Below are 24,532 nucleotides of genomic sequence, written 5' to 3'. Positions count from 1 at the left end.
CAGGGATTTCTGGGGTGAAGCCTGCGGTGATCTCCTGGCTTGAAGGAGGAGCCGTAAGGTGGGGTAGAAGAGGCATGTGTGCAGGTGAGTGTCTGAGGACCCTTTGTGGCTCGGGCCCTGCGAAGTGTGTGGATGCCTGAGTTCATGTGAGTCACGCTGCTGACCATGGAGGCCTCGGGCTCTTGGATACAGGTGTCTGTTCACGCTCACGATGCCCTTTATTTCACGAACTGCTTGTCATAGAATGATCCTGTGCTTTCCTTTCTTGGCTTTGTTGTCATTTTTCCTTATCTGTCAGGTAATGTACAATATTCATGGGATTCACAGCCAGTGGCCCCCTGTTTGTGCTTCAGTGGTTTCTTGTACAGCCTGCACTGATGGTATACCCTTTCAGGGGAATCTGGTTACCACTCTTCTCTCTGTGTCATGCTTATTTTTGCCCTCAGATCATTAGAATGTTTTGGCAGTATATTACATTTATTTTTGGCTGTGGGGCTCAGAATTTTCAGTGTTTATTCCTGGCAGTTTTCAGAGGTTACTTTTGGTGGTATTCAGGGATCAGACCCTGTCAGCTTCATGTGATGGAACTGCCTTCCCTGCTGTTCTATCTAATCCACTAAGACACAACTTTTGTGGGGCTGGAGCAATAATACAGCAGTTAGGGTGCTTGCCTTGCATGTGGCCAACCCAGGTCCAATTCCCAGCATCCCATATGATCCGCTGTGAGCAATTCCTAAGTGCAGAGCCTGGAGTAACCCCTGTGAATTGCCAGGTGTGACCCAAAAAGCAAAAAATAAGAAGTAAAAAAGAAGTGTCTTTTGCTTTTCTGTTTACATAGTGAATGCATGAGCCTACGATAAAATACTGATTTGAGACAGAGAGCTGATACCTCAGGAAGGGTAGTTGCATTGCACATGGCAGACACAGGTGAAAACCTGACATCTCATATGTTCCCAGGTATCACCAGGTCTGGTTAAAAAGCAAAACCAAAAAGGCTCCTTCGTGGATTTGCAAGCTGCTCCTAGCATTCCCCACAATGGACGTGATTCAAATACTTCCCATTACTGATTCTTTTTTTTTTTTATTCTTGTTGGATAACACCAAGCAATGCTCAGGGGTTACTCCTGGATCATTCACTCAGGAATTACCACTGGCAGTGCTTGGGGAACTATATGGGATTCTGAGAATCGAACCTGGGTTGGTCTTGTGCAAGGCAAATGCCCTATCCACAGTGCTATCACTCCAGTCCCAATATTACTAACCCTTCCATTGTGTTTTATGTTTGATTTCAGAAAGGAAATCACAGCTTCAGGGGATTTCACTGCAACAATTTGATTTGGGAATTGAGTCACCAAAAACGAGTGAGTCGGTAAGATTTGCATATTGAATATAATATTATGTTGGCAGGATAGTTCCTTGGAAGAAGAATGTGACTTGAAAGTGGAGGTCTGGCCACTGCAGGGTGGAACTTTGTAGCCTAATGTTTGAGTCCAGAGTCTTAGTCCAGAGTCTTAGTGGATGCTAAAATCAGTCCTTTTAAAATCGAAGGATATTATTTTGGTTATTATTATTCATATTTCTTGCTTTTTCATTCTCTCACGGTGATGCTGATTAGTTACTTCAGGCTCAGCTCTCAGGAATATCTCTGGGAAGTGCTTAGAGCACCATCTGGGATGCCAGAATTCAAACTGGGTCCACCAAATGCAGTGGGAATGCCCTCCCCACTCTTCTAGCATTCATAACCTGTCCTAGCATTCTTAATGCTGTTCTAGCATTCTTAACCGAATTCCTACTAGTATTTAGAAGAAATACTGTGATTTTTCACTGGATTGAAAGTAGGCACGAGAGTTAATTGCTTAAAAGAATCGGTTTGTTGCCACGAGTGATAGAGTATTGGGGCAGACTTGCCTTCCACAGGCTGGAAACCTGGGCTCTATTCCCAGCACTGTTCCCTGGGACTCACCATCAGTGATCCTTGTCACTTCTTGGTGTGGTCATTCTCAAAATAAATACAAACTACAAACCAAAAAAGAATAAAAAACCTCGATCCTAGAGAGGATTTGTTTGTTGTGAAATGTTTTCAGTGGCCCCCATGGTCCATCTTGCTGTGTAGGATTGTAGCCATGCCTTAACACATGGATAGGGGCTCCACACTGTGCTACAAACAAACCCAGACTCGGTGTATTTTATTTTGTTGGAAACTACTTCTTTGGCATTCTGCAGACAGTCTTATGTCCATTTTATGTATATGTTTATCGAGTTGAAAATATTTGAACAATTTAATGATTGTGCAGCCTTCAATTAAGTGCATCCGTTATGTGGAAACATTGGGTCATCCCATAGAACATCCATCCACCTGTCATAAATTGCATTCCTAGTGGTGGAAATGTTGGCCGCAGTTTCTTTTCACAGGGAGACTATGAAGGAATGGAGTAGTAATTGGAATCCTCCTGTGCATTGTACAAGGAAGCAGCCAACCCCAGTGGAATGTCTCTGATCCTGCACTCTGTGACAATATCTCCGAGTCAGCAATCCCGCCCTCTGCTCCATGGGGATGCTGAGAAAGGCTAATGTCTTCTGAGGGACATCAGTGTGGAGAGAGCGACCTCACTGTGAAGAACCTCTCACCTGGGAAAAGTTCCTCACAGTCTGTTCTCCTCAGTTTCTGGACACAAACCCCTCAAGGCAGCAGCCCCAGGAGAGGAGCACTGTTTATAGTGAGTCCCACATTCCGACATTGGCATAAGGAAAGTCACCATGTACTGACCCTGTCCAAGAATAATGTTCCCTTAGAAACCTACAGTAGACAGAATCCCCAGGATCGTTACCAGGGAGAACAAACTTTGAGGCAGGTATCATCGCAGTGTGTCAGTGCAAAGATTCCAAACTGGAGAGAAACTGTTTATGTTTACAGACTGTGGGAACGCTTTCACTTCCCCCTCAAAACGTATTATACATCAGAGAATTCACACTGCTGAGAAACCTCATGCATGTGAGCAATGTGGAGAGGCCTTTACCTTGTCCTCACAACTTGATGGCCTCAGGGAAATTCATACAGGAATGAAAACTTACTCGTGGCAGGACTGTGGGAAGGCCTAAACTTGCTCCTCTGATCTCTTTCATCACAGAAAGTCATTCTGGAGAGAAACCTTATTCACGTCAGGACTGTGGAAAGGTCTTTGCTTATCACTAAAGCCATTCTGTGCACAAGGATAATCACACTGGAGAGAAACAGTGATTCTGTAAGACATATGGAAAGGCCTTCACTTGATGGGCAGCCCTTAAAAGGCACATGAATACTCATTCTGGAGAGAAGTCTTATATATGTCAGGAGTGGGGGAAGAACTTTAGCAGATCCTCAGTTCTTAGTATACATAGGAGAATTCATACTGGCGAGAAACCTCATAAACGTAAGGCATGTGGAAAGGCCTTCAGTGATTTATGAGCCCTTAATAGACATATGAATACTCATACTGGAGAGAAGCCCTTTGTATGTCAGGAGTGTGGGAAGACCTTTAGCAGATCCACGTATCTTACTGTACATAGTAGAAATCCCAGCCTTATGTATGTCAGGAGTTTTGGAAGGCCTTCAGCATGTCCTCCTATCTTATAGTACATAGGAGAATTCACACTGGAGAAAAGCCTCATAATTTTTAAGTTTGTGGAAGGGTCTTCACTCAGCAGTCAGTCTTTACTCAGCATATGAGAAGTCATACTGGAGAGATGCCTTAGTAGTGTCAGGAATGTGGGAAGGCCTTTAGCTCATGCTCAGTGCTCACTGTACATAGGAGAACTCATTTGGGAGAGAAGCCTTTTGTATGTCAGGAGTGTGGGTAGATCTTTCTCAGATACTCAGCTGACTAGACATAACAGAATGCACACTGTCGAGAAACCTTAGAAACATAAGGCATATAGAAAGTCCTTCATTTGATCATCTTCCCTTATAACACATATGGGTACGTACAGTGCAGAGAAGTCTTATGTATGTCAGGAGTCTGGGAAGGCCTGACATTCATAAGGCATAATACAGTAGTAGGATAGCCTTAACACTTACGTATACTCATAAGAGAATTCACACTTGAGAGAAACCATATTAATGTAAGGACTGTGAGACAGCCTTCATCAGCACCAGCGATTTCATACTAGAGAGAAATTGAATGTGAGAAATGTGGAAAGCGTATTATTTCTCATGCCTTTGTAGTCATAGGAACAATACTGGAGAGAAGCTGTATGTTTCCCTTTTTCCTCCGTTTTTTTAAATTTTAGTTCTGGGGTTCTGAGTTGTTTTGGGTGGTGTATGTTGTATAATCTGGAGAATGGGGATATCCCTCACAAATTATGCAAGGATGTGAATCGGATCAAGTAGAGTCATTGCTGTGAAATTATTTTGTAAGTTATAAAGTGAGAGCCTGGCAAGCTACCTGTGGCATACTTGATGTGTCAAAAATATTAACAATGACGGTCCTCATTCAGCTGACCCTGAGAGATCCCCCAATACGCCATCAGCCTACACTGGCATGTGCCAGGGACAAATGGAGACGTTACTGGCACCCGCTCGAGCAAATTGATGAACAACAGGATGACAGTTCTACAGTGAAGTTAGAAAGTGCCATTTGAACATTAGGCACATGGATGTGGCATATAAATATAAGTCGGTATTTCTGGCTTTAATCTTTATTTTAAAGTTGGCTTATTAGTATAAAGTAGCAGATTATGTTAAAGGAATTTGGGGGAGAAATGAAGTATTAATAATGTTTTGGGGAAAGGGTTCTGATCACTGTTAGGTCATAGAAAACAATAAGACTTGCAGTGTATTTGGGTCATTTGCATTTGGGATAATTAAGTGGGTAATCCCCTCTGGTCACTTTGTCTTCTGACATCTTCTTTCTGTGTGCTGGCCTCCTCTTACCACTTAATCCGTCCTAACTTCTCCTCCAGGCAGTGACCTTTACAGTGCAGCTATATTTTCATTCATTATTAGTGGGCTTATATGTTGGGCCTGTCATTAGATTGGACGGTGTGAAATCATCATTTTGGTTGGTTAAAAACAGTCAGTTCAGCTTGCTCAGACTAATACAATAGGTACTCAATAAAGTGTTGCTAATTCTCTCATTGGATCAATAAACCAAGCAGGGTGTTTTGCTTTCTAGCTCCTTGGATCGTGGGTTTTTATGATTTTTTTATGCTTCTAATCCCTTATCAGAATAAGAATTTTTGGTGCTTAAAATGCATATCTACAAATAATGCCAGTTACATTGAAATACAGTTATGGAAATTAAAAGAATCCAAACTTGTCACATAGTAATGTGTGCTTTTAAAATTAATTCATTGAACAGCAAGATCATTGAATTAAAACTTGGGAATAGTTACTTGTTTTTTTAATGATAGCTGCTTGAAACTCTTTTTTTGCACTGTGCACAGGAGATGATCATTATGGAATGGCCTCTGATGATCACTGAGAAATATGGAATGCTGAGAAAGAGCTGTCAGCACCTGAGAGCTGTCAGCTACCTTTGGTAGCTGAATGATCACTGGGGAGAGTTACCAGATTCTCATTTAGAATGGAAGGCTGTGAGCAGAGGTGATCTAAGTGGCAAGTTTAAGATACTTAAAACTTAAAAGCGGTGATAAATGTGAGTGATGTCAGTAACATCACTGTCATACGAGTAAAAATATTGTGATATGATGTAAAGTCAAGACAGAGATAATGCTAATACTGTTGTTATGCTTTGTTGCCTATCTTCTTTTTTGGGCGTCACCTGGTGTTGCTCAGGGGTTACTCCTGGCTTTACACTCAGAAATCACTCCTGGTGCTACTCAGGGGACCATATGGGATGCCAGGGATCAAACCCAGGTCATTTGCGTGCAAGGCAAATGCCCTACCCGCTGTACTATTGGTGTGGCCCAAGGCAGTCTTGTTCATATCTAGGGCTGTAGTCTTATATTTCAAAGACTTTGGAAGTTAGAAGGCCATAAATCATCTTACCAGGTTTGCAAAGATGTCTACATTTGTGGACGTCTGCTAGGCTTGATCCAATGCTTTGGCAGTATTAAAGTATTAAGGCTTTATACTTCCAGACTTGAAGGCTAGAATCTGTCCAGACAGTCCTTGTTTGCCTACCAGTGTTTAAGAAATTTAACAGACTCTATTTATATTATTTTGCTTGTAGATTCCAAATATAAATTTACATATAGATGTGGAACCTTTTTGCTGTGTGTGTAGGGGTGCACAGCTGGAGATGCTCTGGAGTTACTCCTGGCTCTGCACTCTGGAACTACTTCTAGCAGTGAACCGGGGACCGTGTGAGATACTGGAGATCAAATCTTGGTTGGCTGTGTACAAGACAAGGTCCTACCAATTGTACTATCTCTTTAGCTCCAGACATGCAAACTTTTTAAAGAGAATTCCATTGAAATTTTCTATAGTTACTAAAAAATAAAATTTAAAAAGGACTTTGTGAAAATGACTCACAAAAACTGTGTCTGTTAAAAAAGTGTGCTAGTGTTTACATGGGAAGATCATGTGCAAACGATACAGTGAGTACTCCAATGGTTCAGAGAAAGAAGGCCGCCGTGTGGATGGGATGGCAGGGCGAGCTGGGCCTTGGAGAGGAGTTCAGTGGATAGACACGAGTGCGGGAGAAGACATTTGCATCAGGGAGGAGGTGTAGGAACTTTGGGTTTGCTCCTGGGAGTATATGTTACTTCAGAGAATGCTGCTTGAGTTTGGAGATGTGGTACATCGGGTAGCGTTCTTGCCTTGCAAGGGGATGGCCTGAATTCAATACCACGCACACATATGGTCCCTGGAGCACCACCAGGAGCGGTTCCTGAGCACAGAGGCAGGAGTATGCACAGAGTGCCCTTGACTATAGTCTAAAAACAAACTAACCAAAACAATAAAAAAAGAGATTGTTTCTTATTTTTGTTTGGCTTTTTAGGTCAGACCCAGTGATGCTCAGTGGTCACTCATATCTCTGCACTCATGAATTACTACTGGCGGTACTTGGGGGAATACATGGGATGCAGGGATCAAACCTGGACTGGTCATGTGCAAGGCAAACACCTTTCCCACTGTTCTTTCACTCTGACCAAAGAGATTGCTTCTTAAGCTCCCACACATGCATAGAGTTTCAATAAATAAAACCATAGAAATGGTCAACTTTGGTAACTAATCATCAGTGCAAATTCTTTGTTCTTTCATGTTTGTAAAATAATTATTTTCCTGATGTATACTGATTTCTGGCTTCCTCCACCACTCTCAGAGATCCCTGCAAGCTACCGAGTGTATCTCGCCCAAACGGCAGAGCCTGGCAAGGTACACGTGGCATATTCAATATGGAGATGTTATTGGTGACTACTCGATCAAATCGATAAACAACAGGACGACAGTGCTACAGTGCTTTTTCTTTCTTGCACTTCGGTGATGCTCAGGGAACCATTCCGAATTTTGATGTGTGAACCCAGATTTCCCGCATGCAAGACAAGTGCCCAGCCCACTGTACTACCCCTCTTCCCCCATCCTCTGGATTTGAAATTGTGTTTCTGAAACTGCCTTCTGTGGTTTCCCTTGTAGGCAAGAGTCCAGTGGTTGTGCTTTTTCCAAAGACTCTGTTCTTCCAGCCTTTTCCCTTTGCAATGTCCGTCCAGGACTCTGGGCTGCTGCTAGGCCAGTTCCTCTCTGCATCTCCAGGGCTGGCTCTGGAGTCTTTGCTCTCACCCCATCTTGATAATTCGCCAGTGTCAGGTGTCTTGAAACTACCTGCCTCTTTTGCCTTCAATCAGACCACCCGCATTTTTCCTGAGGGACTGTGATAGCATTGAATGTCTGACTGACCAGTACAGGATCAGGGGCCTTCTCCTTCCCCCTCAGCTCCCCACTCTGTGGCCCACCACCCCATCAGCTGCCTCTCCACTCCTTTATTTAATCCGTTCCCCTTGCACCACCAGTTCACCTGGGTTCTGTAAATCTGAGCCATGGCCCTTAAAGGTCCCTGGCAGAAGAGGAAGTGCCGTCATAGAGGGCCCTTCAGGAATGCTTTCTATTCTAGCTGTGGTTGCCTGGCTCGGGCTGCCATTGGTCTCGTGGGTAGAGGAGGAATTGGTGCCCAGCGTGGCAAGGCGACTGTGAATACAGATTTTGTGGCAAGATTGGAGTGGCCATCGCGAGTGCCTGGCACCTCCAGATCTCTGCACTGTGAGGGGCGGAGCCTGCGAGCTGGGGGTTGCTGTTGAAAAACAAGCGTGTTTTTCACTGGTTCTGGATATCCAGGTGGTTTTTGAGGTGTGGCGAAGGCTTTCGGGGATCCAGAGGCTTTGGGCGTTGCAGTGGGGGTTGTGCCAGGGTGCAGGCGTCGCGGGTGTGAGCGAGTGATCTTGGGGGCTCCCCTTGGCCAGGATTGCCTCCAGCTGTGGAAGGGGTCCGAGGTGCGTGGGTGCGGGTTTGCAGGGGCTGCAGAGGGCAGGGCTTAGCCCTCCTGAACCTGCCAGCACCGAACTGTGCTCGGCCCTGTCCAAAGCTCTTGGTCCTTGCATCACGAGTGTAGAACCTTCAGACTCATTTCCACAGGCAGGGCCATCTGCAGCAGGAGACCCAGTTGTCCTCTGTCCTTTGATTTACTACCATGGTGGGGTGGGGACACCTATGTCGTGCTCCCTGCGGTGGGTGGGATTTGCAAGTGAAACTTTTTGATTATTGTTTTGGTTGGACTTGTATACCATATCAGGAGATGCTCCGGGTTTACATTCAGCTCTGGGGTCTGGAAATCTGCTGATAGTACTCGGGGTCTACATGGGATGCTGGGGATTTATCTGGGTGGCTGCATGCAAGGCAAATTCCCTACCCGCTTTACTGTCTCTTCTCCCAACTTTTGTGATTTTTTCCCCTAGGTCAAGAATTTCTAATTTCAAAGGTTTATTTGCAAAGCACCCCACACATGTAATCCCTCCCTGGCCAGACTACCTCCAGCTATTGTGATGAGTAATGGGGCTAAAGTTTTGGGGTTTCTTTAAAGAGAAATAATTGATTTCCAGGGTTGTTGGTAGTGTTGGGGAAGCTTTGCTCAGGGTCACTCCTGATGTGGTGGAAATAATTCACTTAGAAAGTTCCAGAACAAGTACAACAAGTAGGGTGCTTGCCTTGCATTCGGCCATCCCAGGTTCAATTTACGTGTGGTATTCCATATAGTCCTTTAGCATCACTAGGGCTGAGCCCTGATCCCAGAGATGCAATAACCTCTGAGCACTGCCAGTTGCCGTCCAAAATCGAAACACATGCACACACACAGACATACAGAGAGGATGTGAGAGCAATGAAAGAGAGTACTAGAATTCAAGAGAAAATATGAATTTCTGTAGTGTAGAAAAAAAACAGAAAAGAAGGCTTAAGGACCCACTTTAAATGTGTCACTCTTGAATTTGTCTTTGCACATGAGTGTTGGATGTTAACCCTAAGCACTTTAGGCTTGATCCATAAATTGCCAGTTTTCTTCCCCCATAGAAGGTTATAGTGCTCTTATGAGCTCTCCTAATCCTCCGATTTTATCTTTAATCATAAAATCAAACCTACTGGTGATTCCAGACTTTGCATCTGTGGTCAATTATTTGTATTTCTCTTTCCCCTATAACTGATATTATCTATAATCTATTACGATAGAGCAATGTTCTTTGCTTCAAAAGAAAAAAGTTAATGCTAAGCACTTACTGTTTGAGGGTTAATTGACTAGAATATATTTATTCCTGGGCATCCATCGTAATTACTTGACTCAGGCTTCAGTTGCCATAGTTTCTAACCCCAGAGAACTGGATCTCACTAAGAATCTCTGGATGGACCTGGGGCAAGCAGCAAAGCTATTTTGGCTTCAATACGGGACAGTCTAGAAATCATAAATCATGGTTTTGTTTCCATGCTGTCATGACTTAAAAGACCAGACCCTTTAGGGGAAGGGGAAGCTATACCAGCCTGAGCACTCCATGTAAAATTTATGATAAAAGCACATCCAGCTTTTAACCTTAACTCCTGGATCCCAGAGAAGTAAGTTTTGGAATGTTTCTTACTGTGTGATTCAGATAAATACAAATATTAATAAGAAGTAAACTTAATTGTTAATACGTACAAGTAGGTAAAGAGCAAAGCAACACAGATGCTTGTAGCCCCTGAGCGAATTTCTCAGTCTAGTCTCAGACAGAACGTTTTCTTGAGTTAATTCCTCCAAAAGAGTTGCCTCTGTTGAAACGCTTCACCTTTGTAAATGATAAAGCACAATACATGCAGGTCTGTCCCTCAACACCTCTCAGGTGTTCTATAAGTATGCTATTCGGCTCGGAATTAAAGGCTCACTATGCAATGCCCATTGGCCATCAGTTGTTGTCATCCCCATGTCTTTGTTTCTCTGGCGAGAGAGATCATCAAACATGTTGTACCATGGGACCTAACCTCCTCACTAATCTTCACATCTGGCGACCTGGGGAGGGCGCCTCAGAATTCACACTTGAGTATTTTTTGTTGTTGTTGTTGCTTTGTTTCATTAGAGTTACCTTTTGAATCACTTGGGGGCTTGTAAACTTGCGGGACCCTATGGGATGCTATGGGATGTGGGGAACAAACCAGAGTCAGGTGTATGCAAAGCAAGTGCCATATCTGATGTGCTTTCACTCAAGCCCCAGAACGTAATTTTTATCTGATCCACTAGATTTCTGTTTAGATGTTATAACATTTTCTGTTACAGTGGACCCAAGGGTTCTGAGAGACAATACCACAGGTCTGCTTTTGCCTTGCCTTCCCTGAGAGCAATGGGTAGCCCAGATTCTAATCCGCTTCTGCATCCCCTAAAGAGGAAGGAGCATCTGTAGACTCTCCCTGGGTGTTTATTTGAGCTGCTGCCCAAGGGTGCACCCAGTCAGACCTTTACGAATCCAATGCAGGACTTCCAGTCAGGGTTATACAGATTGTGCTCCTCTCTGTTGCTCACGGCTCTGACATTTCCAAGTCTCTGTCAAAGCCTCGGTGGGGTCCTCAAGAATAACAGTCTGGAGAAGATGGTGTTGCACCGTCTGACACGCTGTCCCCAGGTAGGAAGAGAGTGACGCGAGGAAGGTCTAGAGGGACAGGAGTGCACAGGTCTCCAGTGTGGACTGTCTGGGAGTCACTTCAGGAAGGAGATGTGGGATGTGGCTCCAGTGGGAGTGCCTGATTCTGCTGTCTGAGGCCACTTTTGTCCATGTTCTTTTTTGTTTGGCTTTGGTGTGACACTCAGTGGCTCTCAAGGAGAGCTCACAGTTTAGTGATCAGTTGTCAATCACGACAGGTCTCCTGGGCCTTACAGACGACAGGCCAGCCTGACTTCTTGGGGGTTTTGCTCTTTTTGTTAGGGATGTGAGTGGTTAGGGGGCGGGATCACACCTTGTGACTCGTGGAGGGACCCACCCAGGGAATGCGCCTACAGTGCTTGGGGGACTATATGGGACAGGGTTATTGACAGACCTACCCGCTGTTCCTGTACCCACTGTACTGTTACTCCAGCCTTCTGCTTTGTTTCCTTTCATATCTCTTGTCTTCCCACAGTGGAGGTGCTCAGGGCTTCTAAGAGGAAGAGCTTAGGATTCCCACCTGACGGGCATCAGGGACCCTAGGGTGTGCTGGCCCCTCTAATGACTCAGACCCCACAACTTGCGATTCCCTATTTTATTCTTCCCACTCTGGAGAGTCTTAGCTGCTTAGCCACAGTCTCAGGTTCAAAAGATGCTTGTGTGTCTCTCTGAGCATGCACTGTTCCCATGGATACCGGTCAGAAGATCTCTGGGGCCGCCTGAGTTATTGGGTGCCAAGAAACTTTTAATCTTAGAGAGATTTTGCCCAGTCTTGAACCGTGATTCCAGAGTCTCATTGGCACATATGTCCACCCACAGCTTTGAATTTCTGACTGGACATTGAGTATCCCTTCTCATCCCTAGAGCAGGAATGTGAGATGTATCATGTGGGAGGTCATGTCTACTGTATTGGTCCACCCTAGTGTTGCTTCTGTTCGGTCCTCCTGGGGGCGTGCTCAGCTTTTACTCTCTGCAGCACTCACAGGACCAGTGGTGCTGGGCTTGGCCACGGGGTGTCATGGGGTGGCCATGGTGTAAGGCCAGTGCCTCCAAGAACCTGCAAGTGCAGCACCTTGACATTGCTGCATACGTGGCTGTCTTATTGTAATTCCTTGTGCCAGTCAGCCAGGAAAGTGCATGGAGGCTGGTTCCTCTCAAGGGAACAGGGGAGATGTCCTGAGCCCGTGTAGGGCCGTCCTCAGGCCCCAGAAAACAGAGTGGGGACAGGCCCTGACTCCCCAACCCTGTGAGTGTCTGCTCAGGACACAGTGACCTTCTCCGATGTGTCTGTGAACTTCACTCCGGAAGAGTGGACATGTCTGGATGCCTCTCAGTGAAAGCTGTCTCCGTGATGCTGGAGACCTACCAGCACCTGCAAGCCGTCGGTAAGACCCGCATGGGGTGCACCCTGCGGCTTAGACCTCCTTGCACTCTTGGGGTGTAGTCAGGTCTGCGTCTTCAACAGGGTCTGTGATCTGAGTAGTTCTTTCCAGTGCTAAATCCATTTGCTTCTTCTATTACAGACAACTTCAGTGTGTTTGGTTTGGTTTTGGTTTTAATTTCTGTCCAAGTACACATTCTACCTGGCTGTGTAAATGATCATCTCGGGCTGCTCAGAGACCTGGGAGCTGCTTATAATTTGTCCCGGTTGTCAGCTCTAATGGTCGGAACATTACCTCCAGTACAATCTCACCATGCTGTTAAGTTCAAGAATTTTGTTTTGTTTTGATTTGGTTTGGGGGTTTCACTGAGAACACTGTGGGATTACTCCTGGCTATGCTCTGGGAGCTTGTGGGCTAAAGGGGATCAAACCCATATTTGTGCATAGCACAGGTGTCCTGCCCGCTGTACTATCTTCCCCAACAGAAGTTTATTTATTTCTTAGGAATTCAGCCATCAGGTCCTGATCTATTTTAGTGTTCGGGGTCACTTGCAGTATTTCTTGGGATGATACTAGCATGACTCAGGGTTTGCTCCTGGACTCTGCACTCAGCAATCACTACTGGCAGCCTCACGTGTCCATATAAGATGTTGTTAATGATCCAACTGGGATTGACCTTGACTGTAAAAATCTAAGGCATGCCGAGGGGCTTGTGCATTCGCGGGCTCTCCGGGCGGCTGTGTCTCACTGCCTGCATTCGGTGCTCGGGAACCACTATGTATGGGCTGGATCGGGATGGCCTTTGGCCAAGGACAGTCGAAGGAAGAACGAGGACCAAGCTGGTTGCGGATTAGTTACTGTTTATTCAATCTTCCATCTTTCTCATCTCCTGCACTCCCAGCTCAGTCCTCTCTCTGGATCTACTGCAGCCCTCTGTGGATCCCTTGTCTCTCTCCTCCCTTTTTCCTCTTGCCCTTGCCCCCAGGTTACACACTGCCAGGTAGTAAAATCACGATAAGAAAGCCCTTCCTGAGGGCTGGCATTTCAAAGTCCTTCCTGACTCTTAAGCTATTTTTCTCCTTTCCTTAGTCCAGACACTCATTAACATCTTAATGCTAGTTATTTTTGTATGGACATTGCAAGAGATACATTGAGGCTTGTAAGGCAGCTCTCCTGGCAACATCTTGCCACAGACTGCCACATCTTACCACAGCACTCAGGCCAGATTAATCATTCCTCACCCTAGCAGGGTCTAAATCTAGTTATCACTGTTTGGATCATGACAACATTTGTCCATGATCAAGCTCTTAACTTATAGTTAAACATTAGGCACTTTGGCCAGGCCCATCTCGATGCCAGGGTAGCATACAACACACCGATTGCCCTGGGTCCTTCCCGTCCGTCGTCGGGACCCTGCTTTTGGGGGTACTAGGAAGTAAGGGCAGCTGAGGCTTAGGTCAAGATAACAGATGCCCAGGAGGAAAATATCATGTAGAGTTAAATGACTCCCAGGTTACAAAAGCGTGGCATTAGCTAAGTCTTCCTGTGTCCATACAAAAAGGACATGCCTCTAAATAAACTATGCAAAGGACTCAAGGAGAAGAGAAAAACAATATTTACAAGTCAACAGAACACTAAGAAAGAAGTTACAAATAAACACAGAGGAATGGGAGCACTGTGACGGGAGTAACCTAATAAACCTAAACTACCTAAGGCTATGTATTCCTAGACTTGACCAAAGCAAATGTCCACCTGCTGGGCTCTGTTCATATCTGTTGATTTTTAAAAGTTTTTAAAAATGGGGGGTCCTGCCATCTCTGTCTATTTTGGGGTTTCTTTTGCACTTGGGTTGACTGCACTCAGTAACCACTTTTAGAGGGACTCAGGAAACAGTATGGTGCCAGGACAGAGAGATAACTACAAAGAGGAGGGCATCCCATATGGTCACCAAGCACTTGCTGGGTGATTACTGAGTATAGAGTCAGGAGTGACCCCTGATCATCTCTGGTATGACCCTGACAAAAATACAGTGCTCGGTCAAAGGCGTGTAAACTATGCATGATGCCAGAGCTATCCTATTTGCAGTATTTTCTGGTCTCTCCTATTTCACTCTTAAATGGGAACCTGGGTTCTGTGTCACTGATTACCAGCCATCTGCAGCATATCGAAAATAGAGATACTGTTTCATACCTTTTGAGGAATTTGCCCGATTTTGTACGGACACATGGGATTAACCTGTCGCCTTTTCCTTGTCACTGATCCATGTCTCTCGGAGCAGGACATTCTGAGGTGAAGCCTGTGGTGATCTCTTGGCTGGAAACATGAGCCCTGAGGCCAGGGAGGAGAGGTGTGTGTGCAGGTGGTTGTCGAGGATCCTCCATGGCTAGCTGCTTGGCATGTGTGGGTGTCCTGAGCGCGTGACAGACATGTGGCTCTGTCTGGGGGTTCAGGCTCCTGCATCCAGGCATCTGTGTTGTGCTCATGCTGTTCTACTTCCCCTTGAACTTTCATTCACAGAATTACCGAGTGCTTTGGTTTCTGCCTTTATCATTTTGCTTCATCTTTCATGCATGTAGAGTTGTCCAGGGGATTCAGGGCCCTTTTGATCCCCGTCTGTGCCTCTCCAGCCTGACTGGACAGCCTCCAATGTACAGGCTCGGGTGCCCTTTCCAGGATCAGCTGGGTGACCTTTGTCTTCTCTGTCCGGCATATCCTTGCTCTCTGATCAGTACGCTAGTCGTCAGATACAGTAAGTAAGAATTCCTTGTTTTTTTGGAGGGGCTCAGTGATACTCAGGGCTTTTCCTGGTGAATCTCAGGTTGCTTATTTTTCTCTTTGTTTTTTTGATACTCTGTTGCTTTGTGCTTGGATTTCTGTGTATGTTAACTTGTAAATAATGGGTCTTGGTGATGGAAGCAGGATGAAGATGACTAAATAAACAGGTACAAAATGCCCCTTGCTTGGAGCTGTCTCGGCTCACCACTACATCATTGTTTGCTCTCACTCTGGCTTGGCCAAGATGAACAGATTTGTGGGAATGATGGCAGAGATCAACCACGATGCTGCAGTGAATCTTTTGAAAGTAGAAAAATGGGAAAACCTCCATTTTCTATGGCTTCCTGTATTAGGTTTTGGGGAGCCGCACCCACAGGTTCAGGCCTTAGTGTTGGTCCTGGCTCAGGTATCCATACCTGAGGGGTCATAGGTATCCTTACGGGGGCTTATAATTCAGGTCAGCCTTGTGTAGCAAGCACTTTGTCTTCTGTATCATTTCTACACTTCTTGAATGTATATTTTTGTTAATTTACACATATGCTGAAGATTAATATTCACATTAAGTATCTAATGAAAGTTGTCTGGCAAGGTCCTTGAATAGGCTGGATTTGAGACTCTTGAAATGAAATTTACTGTGCAAAGAAAGATTTTTTTTTTTTGCTTTCTGCAACACACCTGGAGATGCTTCGGGCTTACTCCTGGCTTTGCACTCAGGAATTACCCCTGATGGTGCTCGGGGGACCATCTGGGATGATGGGAATCGAACCTGGTTGGCCGCGTGCAAGGCAAATGGCCTACCCACTCTACTATCATTCCAGCCCCCACAGAAAGACATTTTCTGTGACTTTAAATCTATGGAAGGGGCCCCTTGAGTCTAATGTTTTCCAGATCTGGACATGGGAGAGCCCCCTGCTCCCACACCACAGCAGGCAATTCCATTCAGCTGTGATTCCTAACAACAAAGGGCGGTCTCATTCCTGGATCCCACCACTCTCACTACCATAGTAGTTTAGCTGGCCTCTGGAGTCATGCTTGTGCAGCTGCGGAGAGGCCGCACAGGTGCAGCCCCTGGGATCACATCTCGGCAGTTGGCGGGGCCAGTGCCGCACCAACATCAGGTTTTAAATGTCTCACTCTAGTGACCTTGCAATAGCACTGCCATAGGGGCGTTTGTCTTGTGCACTGGCACACCATTGGGCCCGGTCAGCATTATCAGGTATGGCTCCAAGCCCATCTCACAAAAGGGTCTCACCCCAGAATTTGTCTTGGCACATGAGCATTATTTGAAGTTTTGGTGGTTGGGGGGAATTTCTCCTGCCTTTTCTTTCTCCCATTGACACAGACTTGGAGCTGGTCAGGGACTCGGCCACTCTGTCCATGAGTCTCTAAGATGCAGCAGAGACTTGCCATGTCACAGCCAATAAAGGATGTTTTTAGTCGTCTGATCTCCTTTTCCTGGGTCTATCTCACTATCCCAGGGAGCAGATGGAGTTGAATTTGGAGTCACATCTGGCAGTGACTGAGGGCTGCTCCCTGCTCTGTGCTCAGGGAACCAGTGGATAGTGGTATCAGGGCTTCCAGCTGGTTTGCATCCACTCCAGCTTGGTGTGCGCTCTCCTGCCTCTCTGTTCCTACCTTCATTGGAAGTTCTTAGATGTGAGCATTCTGGAATACTCTCAAAAATAGGCTGTCAAGAGGAGAAGGACTTGTAGGCTCTGAGCAAAGTTATGTACTTACACCATTGAGATCTATTTTGGATAAGTATAATTTTCTCTTTCCTTCTTCTCTTAGAAAAATCACATAACCAGGAAAGAAATATCATATATAATCACTGAGAACTTGACCTGTAATCTTTGAGCACTTCTGAGCCCCCAAGCAAAAACAAACCGAAGAGATGGCCCTGGAAAATATACTATCGAATCACACCTCTGCTCTTGGCAGATAACTTTGTCTTTGTTTTGGGGACTTTGGATATGGGGACTTTTGCCAAACTGTGAGTTCTGAGTCCTATAGGCACATATATCCACTCACAGCTTCGGGTAGCTCACTGGACATGAGTGTCACCTTCTTGTCCCTTTTGTCATGGTGGTCATGCCTAGCGGGGGGCTGAGGGGGTCTTTAGTGTTTTGGGCTGTACCGAGTATAGCTCTTTTGTGTTCCACTGAAACTGTGCTCAGGTCTTACTCTCTGCAGTGCTTGCTTGACCAGTGGAGCTGAGATTGGCCATGAGGTGAGAGTGTTGTATAATGCTGACACCTCCAGGCACACCCTAATATTGTGTCCTCACATTGCTCCATATCTGGCTGCCTTAGACTGATTTCTGGGTCCTGTCAGCCAGTAGTTTACGTGGTTCATTCTGAAGGAGGGGCCCTGAGCCCCTCCCTGGCTGTGGGAGGTGCAGTGCATTTGGCACAGAAAACGGTGAAAACAGGGTAAAAACAGCAGTGAATCCTTTGAAAGTAGCTTTCAGTAGCTTGCCGGGCTCTCTGAGAGGGATGGAGGAATCGAACCTGGGTTGTGCAAGGCAAACACCCTGCCCAATGTGCTATCGCTTCAGTCCAAGCCTGAGTAAACTCTAAAATTCACGCTGGTTGGTTTGATCCCCTAATAACAGTTCCTAAGGTCACAACAGGCCCCTACAGTACAGCAACTTTTCTTTGAATGTGAGGACGCGGGTGGTGCAAAAGTGCAGCCAAGAAGGAAATAATCCTGCTGCATTGACAACCTTCCCGTGACATCATGACGTCCGTTCTATAAGGCAGAGGTACTTGCAGATTATCACCGGGGTTGCAGATATGCCAGTGTCCTGGTTTTTGTTATTATTCTGTGTGTGTTAACTTATAAATAATGTTTCTTGGTGACAGAAGCAGGAGGAAGGCGAATAAACAACAGGTACAAAAACACCCCTTGCTCGGAGCTGTCAAGGCTCACTGTGTCACTGTTTGCTCTCACTCTGGCTTGGCTCAGAGGCTCTGGTTTGTGGGAATTATGGGAGAAATCAATTACGATGTTGCAGTGAATTCTTTGAAAGTGGAAAAGCAGACGAACCTTCATTCTTCAGAACTTCTTGTTTTAGGTTTTGGGGAGCCAAGCCCCAGTTTCTCAGGACTTTATGTTGGCTCTAAGCTCAGGGATCCATATGGGGGGACATAGGTGTCTTTATGAGGGTTTGGAATCCAGGTCAGTTTTGTGTAAGCAAGCACGTTATCTGCTGTATCGTTTCTACACTCCTTATATTCATATTTTTGTTAAATATACATATGCACTGGATATTAATATTACCCCAAATGATCATCTTATGAAAATGGCTCTGGCAAGGCTCCTCATAGGGTGGATTGGAGATGTTTGAAATGGATTTTACTGGGCACAGAGATACATTTGCTAGTTTTTTAAACTGTGGAAGGGATCCCCTGAGTCCAATGTTTTCCATATGGTGAGAACATGGAGAGCTCCAAAGCTCCTGCCCTCCCTCCCCCCATCTCCACAGGCAATTTCAGCTGTGATGACTAATAATAATGATGGTCACATTCCTGGGTCTCAGTCTTGGATCCCAACTTCACTTCATAGTATTAGAAAACAAAACTTTTGCATTGGGAAGCGGTTAAATCTAAACCATCTAGTAGTCACCTGAATGATCACTGTCATCCCATTGCTCAGAGATTTGTTCGAGCGGGCACCAGTAACATCTCTCATTGAGAGACTTATTGTTACTGTTTTTGGCATATCCAATACACATGGGTAGCTTGCCAGGCTTTGCCGTGCTGGCTCCATACTCTCAGTAGCTTGCTGGGCTCTCCGAGAGGGGCGGAGGAATCGATGTTGGGTCGGCCGTGTGAAAGGCGAACGCACAACCACTGTGCTATTGCTTCAGCCAACCTGAATGATAAAAATAATTTATTTAGATTGCTAAAAAGGCCACACAAGGTTGAAAGTGACCAGTATGGTTTGCTGCTCTTTTGCTAAATGTATCCCTCCATTCATAGTATCTTTCCATATCCTGGGATTTATTTGTTACACTATATGTTTGGGGATATGCCAGATACAGTAACAATAACAGGTCTCATTCCCCTGACCCTGAAAAGAGCCTCCAGTCCTTGTGAAAAAACAGTAAGGAGAAGCTGCTAAAATCTCAGGTCTGGGATGAATGAAGATGTTACTGGCACCTGCTCAGGTAAATCGATGAACAACGGGATGACCGTGACAGTGATACAGTGATGTTTGGGCAGCAGAGGATATACCTGGCTGTGATTAGGTGTTACTCCTTGCTCAGTACATCATTTGCCATGCAGAGATGGGCTCTGGGTGATCAATTTCAATGCAGGCATCAAACTACTGGACGATCCCTCCCGGTTCATAGGCTGGGTTTGATACCCTGTTTCTGAAACTGCCTCCTGGGGTTTTTCTTGTCGTTGAGAGTAAGCTGCTCCCGTGTTGTCAAGGAGTAGTGTTTCAACCGGACAGTCCTCTCTGAGTCTCTTCCCAGCCTTTGCTCCTGTTCCAGTGTCTGCAGCTCTGGGCTGCTGTTGGGCCAGTTCCTCTTTGTGTCTCCAGGGCTGGCTTCAGTGTCTACTTCCAGAGCCATCTGGATCTATTACCTCCCGGACAAATTCATTGTTCTGGGCCCCAGCTGGTGCCACCTTACCTGTTTTACCTTAGGTTATTTCACCTGCGGTTTTCCTGCTGGCCTTGCATGTGAAAGCATTGGTTGAACGTTTGATTTAGGATTAGGGGAGTCTCCTTAACCACCCGTGCCCTCTGGGTGATGAGCACATCAGCAGCCGCCTCTCCACTCCTCTATGCGAACCCATGCCCATCGCAGCTCATACTTCCCTTGGTGGGCTTAATGGTTTTGTGCGCACCTGGAATCTGGCCCTTTAAGACTGCTTGCAGGAAAGGAAGTGACGTCACACAGGGCTTGGCAGTTGCGGGTCGCCTGGACACGGGTCCAGCCATCTCTGCTCACGTGGTGCCTCTTCTACCTGCTGGGCTTTGAAGTCCAGTTTGTGGGAGGACGGGGCAGGCCCCCATGAGTGCCCTCTCGACCACCACTTTGCACTCATCTCCACACTGGGAGCCAGCTTGGGTGCTCTTTCGTGCCTGTTTATCACTGCTCCTTTCACCCAGCGGGACGAGGGGCTTTTTGGGGTGCAGAGGGGATGTAGACCCCCCAATTTTTATTAGAGGGCCGGGGCGTTGTCAGAGCACTCAGAGCCTTTGCTCTCCACCTTGTAGACCCAGATTCTATCCAGAATACCAGGACCGACTCCTGAGAGCAGAGTCAGGAAGACCCGTTTAGAGTCTGCAATGTGCCCCTGAAAGGAATAAAATAGAAGCAGGTTTATTATGGGGACAGGCCGGCAGGTCTCCAAAGACAAAGAACTATGCTGCTGTCTGTTGTTTATTTATTAGTTTCCTTGATGCCCAGGGCCATCCTGAGGTCGTGGTTGTCACAGGTAGTTAGGGTTTGCAAATGCAAATTAATTTAGGCTATTTTGGGTGAGTTTTTATTTGGGAGGGATTTTATTCCCATAGGCTCAGTGCTTACCCGTGGCTCTGGGCTCAGGTATTATTCCTGGCGGTGCTCTGGGCTCCGTAAGGGATGCAGGGTTGATCTGGGTCAGCAAGGCAAGCATGCTGCCGCCTTACTGTGTGTCCTCCAGTATTGGTGCTTCTGTACCACAGGAACCTGCTCGCTCACATCAGGTTGCAAAGCCTCCCCTACTTCTCATCTCTCCTGGAACAGCGACCCAGGCTATTGGGGTGAGTACTGCGGGAAAGATGGTTGTTGTTTGTCTGAAGTAAATATGGCCTTGATTTTGCGGGTCTTTCCAGGTTCTATGTATATTTGCCATCTCATATGGTCCCCGAGCCCTACTGGGACTGATCTCTCATCCCAGATCTAGAAATAATTCTTTTTTTTTTTTTGCTTTTTGGGTCACACCCAGCGATTCTGAGGGGTTACTCCTGGCTTTGCACTCAGGAATTGCTCCTGGCAGTGCTTGTGGACCATATGGGATGCCGGGGATCGAACCCGGGTTGGCCGTGTGCAAGGCAAACGCCTACCCGCTGTGCTATCGCTCCGGCCACTAGAAATAATTCTTGAGCAGTGTTGGTTGTTGCCCTCAAATGAAACATAAACAGGAGGTGTGTACTCACAACAGCTGGCAGGCTGTCCTGCTAGGCAAGTGCAGAAGCCTTCCAGAAGAAGCACAGGCTTTGGATTAGGTAAATCCACATCCTGACCCACCTGTTATTTTATTTTTTTATTCTGTTTGCTTTTCGGGTCACACCCAGCGATGCACAGGGTCACTCCTTGCTCTGCACCCAGGAATTACCCCTGGTGGTGCACAGGGGACCATTTGGGATGCTGGAAATTGAACCCGGATCTGCCGCGTACAAGGCAAATGCCCTTGTCCCTGTGCTATCACTCCAGCCCTCCACCTGTTATTTTAATCAGCACCTACAAAATTAGTTTACTCACCAGGCACATATCCTGGCACCCGGTAAATTTCTGTAAGCACTGCAAAGGAAGCATTGATAGAGAAGTGAGAAAAAGTGATTACACAAAGCAATCTTCTCTTGATCTCTAACCACCTCCCTTTTGTGGACACTGAAACACTGTGAATGGCAGTGTTTTACTCTGTGAATGGCAGGCACCTTAGTGGAGGGGTTACAAGAAATTCAGTGTCCTAGAATGCTTATTGAACAAATCCACTAACTCAAACTAAACTTCTAAACTAAGTAAATTTTATATTTTAATGTAACAAATATCAAAGGTAACAAATATCAAAGCATCATAGACAAGCAATAGGACGACAGTTCTAAAAAAGAAATCGTCTCCTGCACACCCACTGTACAACTGTTCTTCACCACTGGTTCAAATTTTGAAGAATTTAATTTTTGCTGCAGTAGTAGTAGTAGTAGATAATTCATCTACTACTAAATGTAGATGAATTATCTACTACTAAACTAAAAGTGACTACTGAGCTACACAGCACTGAAAGTACTCTTTTGGATCACACCCAGCGATGCTCAGGGTTAACTCCTGCCTCCTCCCTCAGGAATTACTCCTGTCAATGCTTAGGGGACCATGTGTGATGTTGTTGATCGAACCTGGTTTGGCTGCATGCAAGCAAATGCCCTACCCGCTGTGCCATAGCCGCTCCAGCGGCTAAAGGGCCTTTTTGTTTGTGCAGCTGAACCGCTTTAGATCCCGTTTGAATTCAGTGCATTGCCGAACTTGAGCACTGTCTGAAGAGTTTCTGAGAATAGAGAGGAATAGCTTGAGAACACTAATGGTTGTGAACATACACAAACACACACAGGAATATTGCTTACACATGAAATAGTTTCCCATTCATCATCAATTCCTGAGTCCCCTTCTGCAACATCCCAGAACCCCATTCTGGGCAAGATGATTCAATTGGTTTGTAGCTCCTCCTGTAATGGAGATCATGAACAGTTGAAGTTACTCCAGCAATGGGAAGTTCAGTGCAATGTAAACAAACATCAGGGCTCAGACAGTCCAGCAGAGAAGTAGCCGACCCAGTTTCGATCCTTAGCACCCCAGAGGGTCCCTGATCTCAGTGTGGAGTGATCCATGAGCAGTCAGGAATAAGTCCTCAGCTCTACAGAAATTCCCCCAAAATGAATCAGTTATCACAAAAGAGCATGATAGCTGAATATTAACAACCATTGATTTCTGAGCAATAATTTTTAGGGGGTGGTGTTTTGTGGGTCAGATCTGAGGCATAGTTTTGGTGGCTGTTTGCAAAGGAATCTTTGTGTATTTTATTCCCTTCAGGAAAACAAGGACTTTGACTCCATATGCCCTGTGTTCAGTGTGTCACTCTCCTGGTATTCCAGATCTGGAGACCCTCCAGTGTTCCTGGTGATCTGATCCAAGACCAGAGATGGGGGAAAAATTAACTTTCCTGACCAGAAAGTACCTGGTCAGGAACATTGGAGCCTGGCCCTTTAAGAATCTGACGGAAATGTAGGTGACCTCATGGAATCAAGTAAAGGTCGAAGTTTCCAGTCATCCACATTTTGTGCGTTGTGTGTGTGTCTTTAACGTTTTCAGCCAAACCCAGTTTTACATTTTGACCCTGCTGGTTCAGTGCTCAGTTGTTGCTCTCTGCAGTTTTCACTGGATCAGTGGTGTGGAGTTGACCTTGGGGTGGCTGTGTGCAAGACTGGCACCTCCAGAAACCTTGCAGTATAGCGTCCTCACATTTTTTTAGATCCGAGTGCCTTGGATTGATGTCTATTGTGATTTCTCCTCGTCAGCCAGGGGGGTGCATGGAGAGAAATCGAGGTTGGTTCATTCCTAGGGAAAGTGCCTGAGCCCTGTTAGCGCTCTGAGGGGTCCCATCCTCACAGCCTGGGAATGAGGTGGAGATGGGCCCTGACTCCCACTCCTGTGTGTTTTGGCTCACGGCACAGTTTCCTACCCCAAAATGGCCGTGAGATTCTCCCCAGAGGAGTGGACATGCCTGGACGCTGATCAGAGAAAGCTCTACAGGGACGTGATGCTGGAGACCTACCAGCACCTGCAGGCTGTGCTGAGAGCAGTGTGGGGCTGACTGTGCCTGGCCAGACCCGCAAGGGCAAGCAGCGACCATGCTGGGCTGTGTCTTCTACAGAGTTCGTGATTCTTACAGGCCAGGATCATTGACAGCGATGCGAATCACAGTTTCTCAGGTTTTTTTCTTTTTTCTGTTTTTGTTTATTGGCTACACTTGGCAATTGTCAGGCTTTACTGCTGAGATGCAGAGGATCTTCAGGCAGCCATGAGCATGGTAAAGTGCCCACATACTGTACTGGTTTCAGATTCCTCAAAAAAATTCCTTCCATTGTTAAATCAGTTTACTTCTTGTACTACCCTTCACTTCAGTTTGTTTGTTTTGGTTTTCCTTATTTGTTTTTAACATTTATTTAGCTTTTGGGGTCACACTCAGCAATTGTTCAGGGGTTGCTTCTGGCTCAGCACTCAGGAAGTACTCCTGGCAGTGTCTAGGGAAAAATATAGGATGCTGGGGATCGAACCTGGTTTGGCTGTGTGCAAAGAACATTCCCTACCAGCTGACTATCACTCCGACCCTTTTGGATTTGATTTGGGGCCATAGTCCACATTCCTCTTGGCTCTGTGCTGACTGATCACTCCTGCAGTGCTCAGGAGCCCATGGGGGTGCTTTGTACTACACCAAGTCAGCATCTATAGTTCAGTTGCCTTACACGCTATATACTCCTTTACTAGGCCTGCAACTTCATTTATTACTTTTTTTT

General features: G+C 46.0%; 1 long non-coding RNA gene across 1 annotated transcript; it reads left to right on the top strand.

Annotated features, from left to right (window-relative positions):
• On the top strand, positions 1–23,446 carry LOC129406480 (uncharacterized). The gene is made up of 4 exons (XR_008631024.1): positions 1–84; positions 1,293–1,369; positions 20,927–21,004; positions 23,049–23,446. It is a non-coding gene; the product is annotated as an uncharacterized LOC129406480 (long non-coding RNA).
• The last annotated feature ends 1,086 nt before the right edge of the window (positions 23,447–24,532 follow it).

The sequence above is a fragment of the Sorex araneus genome, chromosome 1 (genome assembly GCF_027595985.1).
Source record: "Sorex araneus isolate mSorAra2 chromosome 1, mSorAra2.pri, whole genome shotgun sequence".
Lineage (NCBI taxonomy): Eukaryota > Metazoa > Chordata > Mammalia > Eulipotyphla > Soricidae > Sorex > Sorex araneus.
This window is presented reverse-complemented; position numbering and strand designations above follow the sequence as displayed.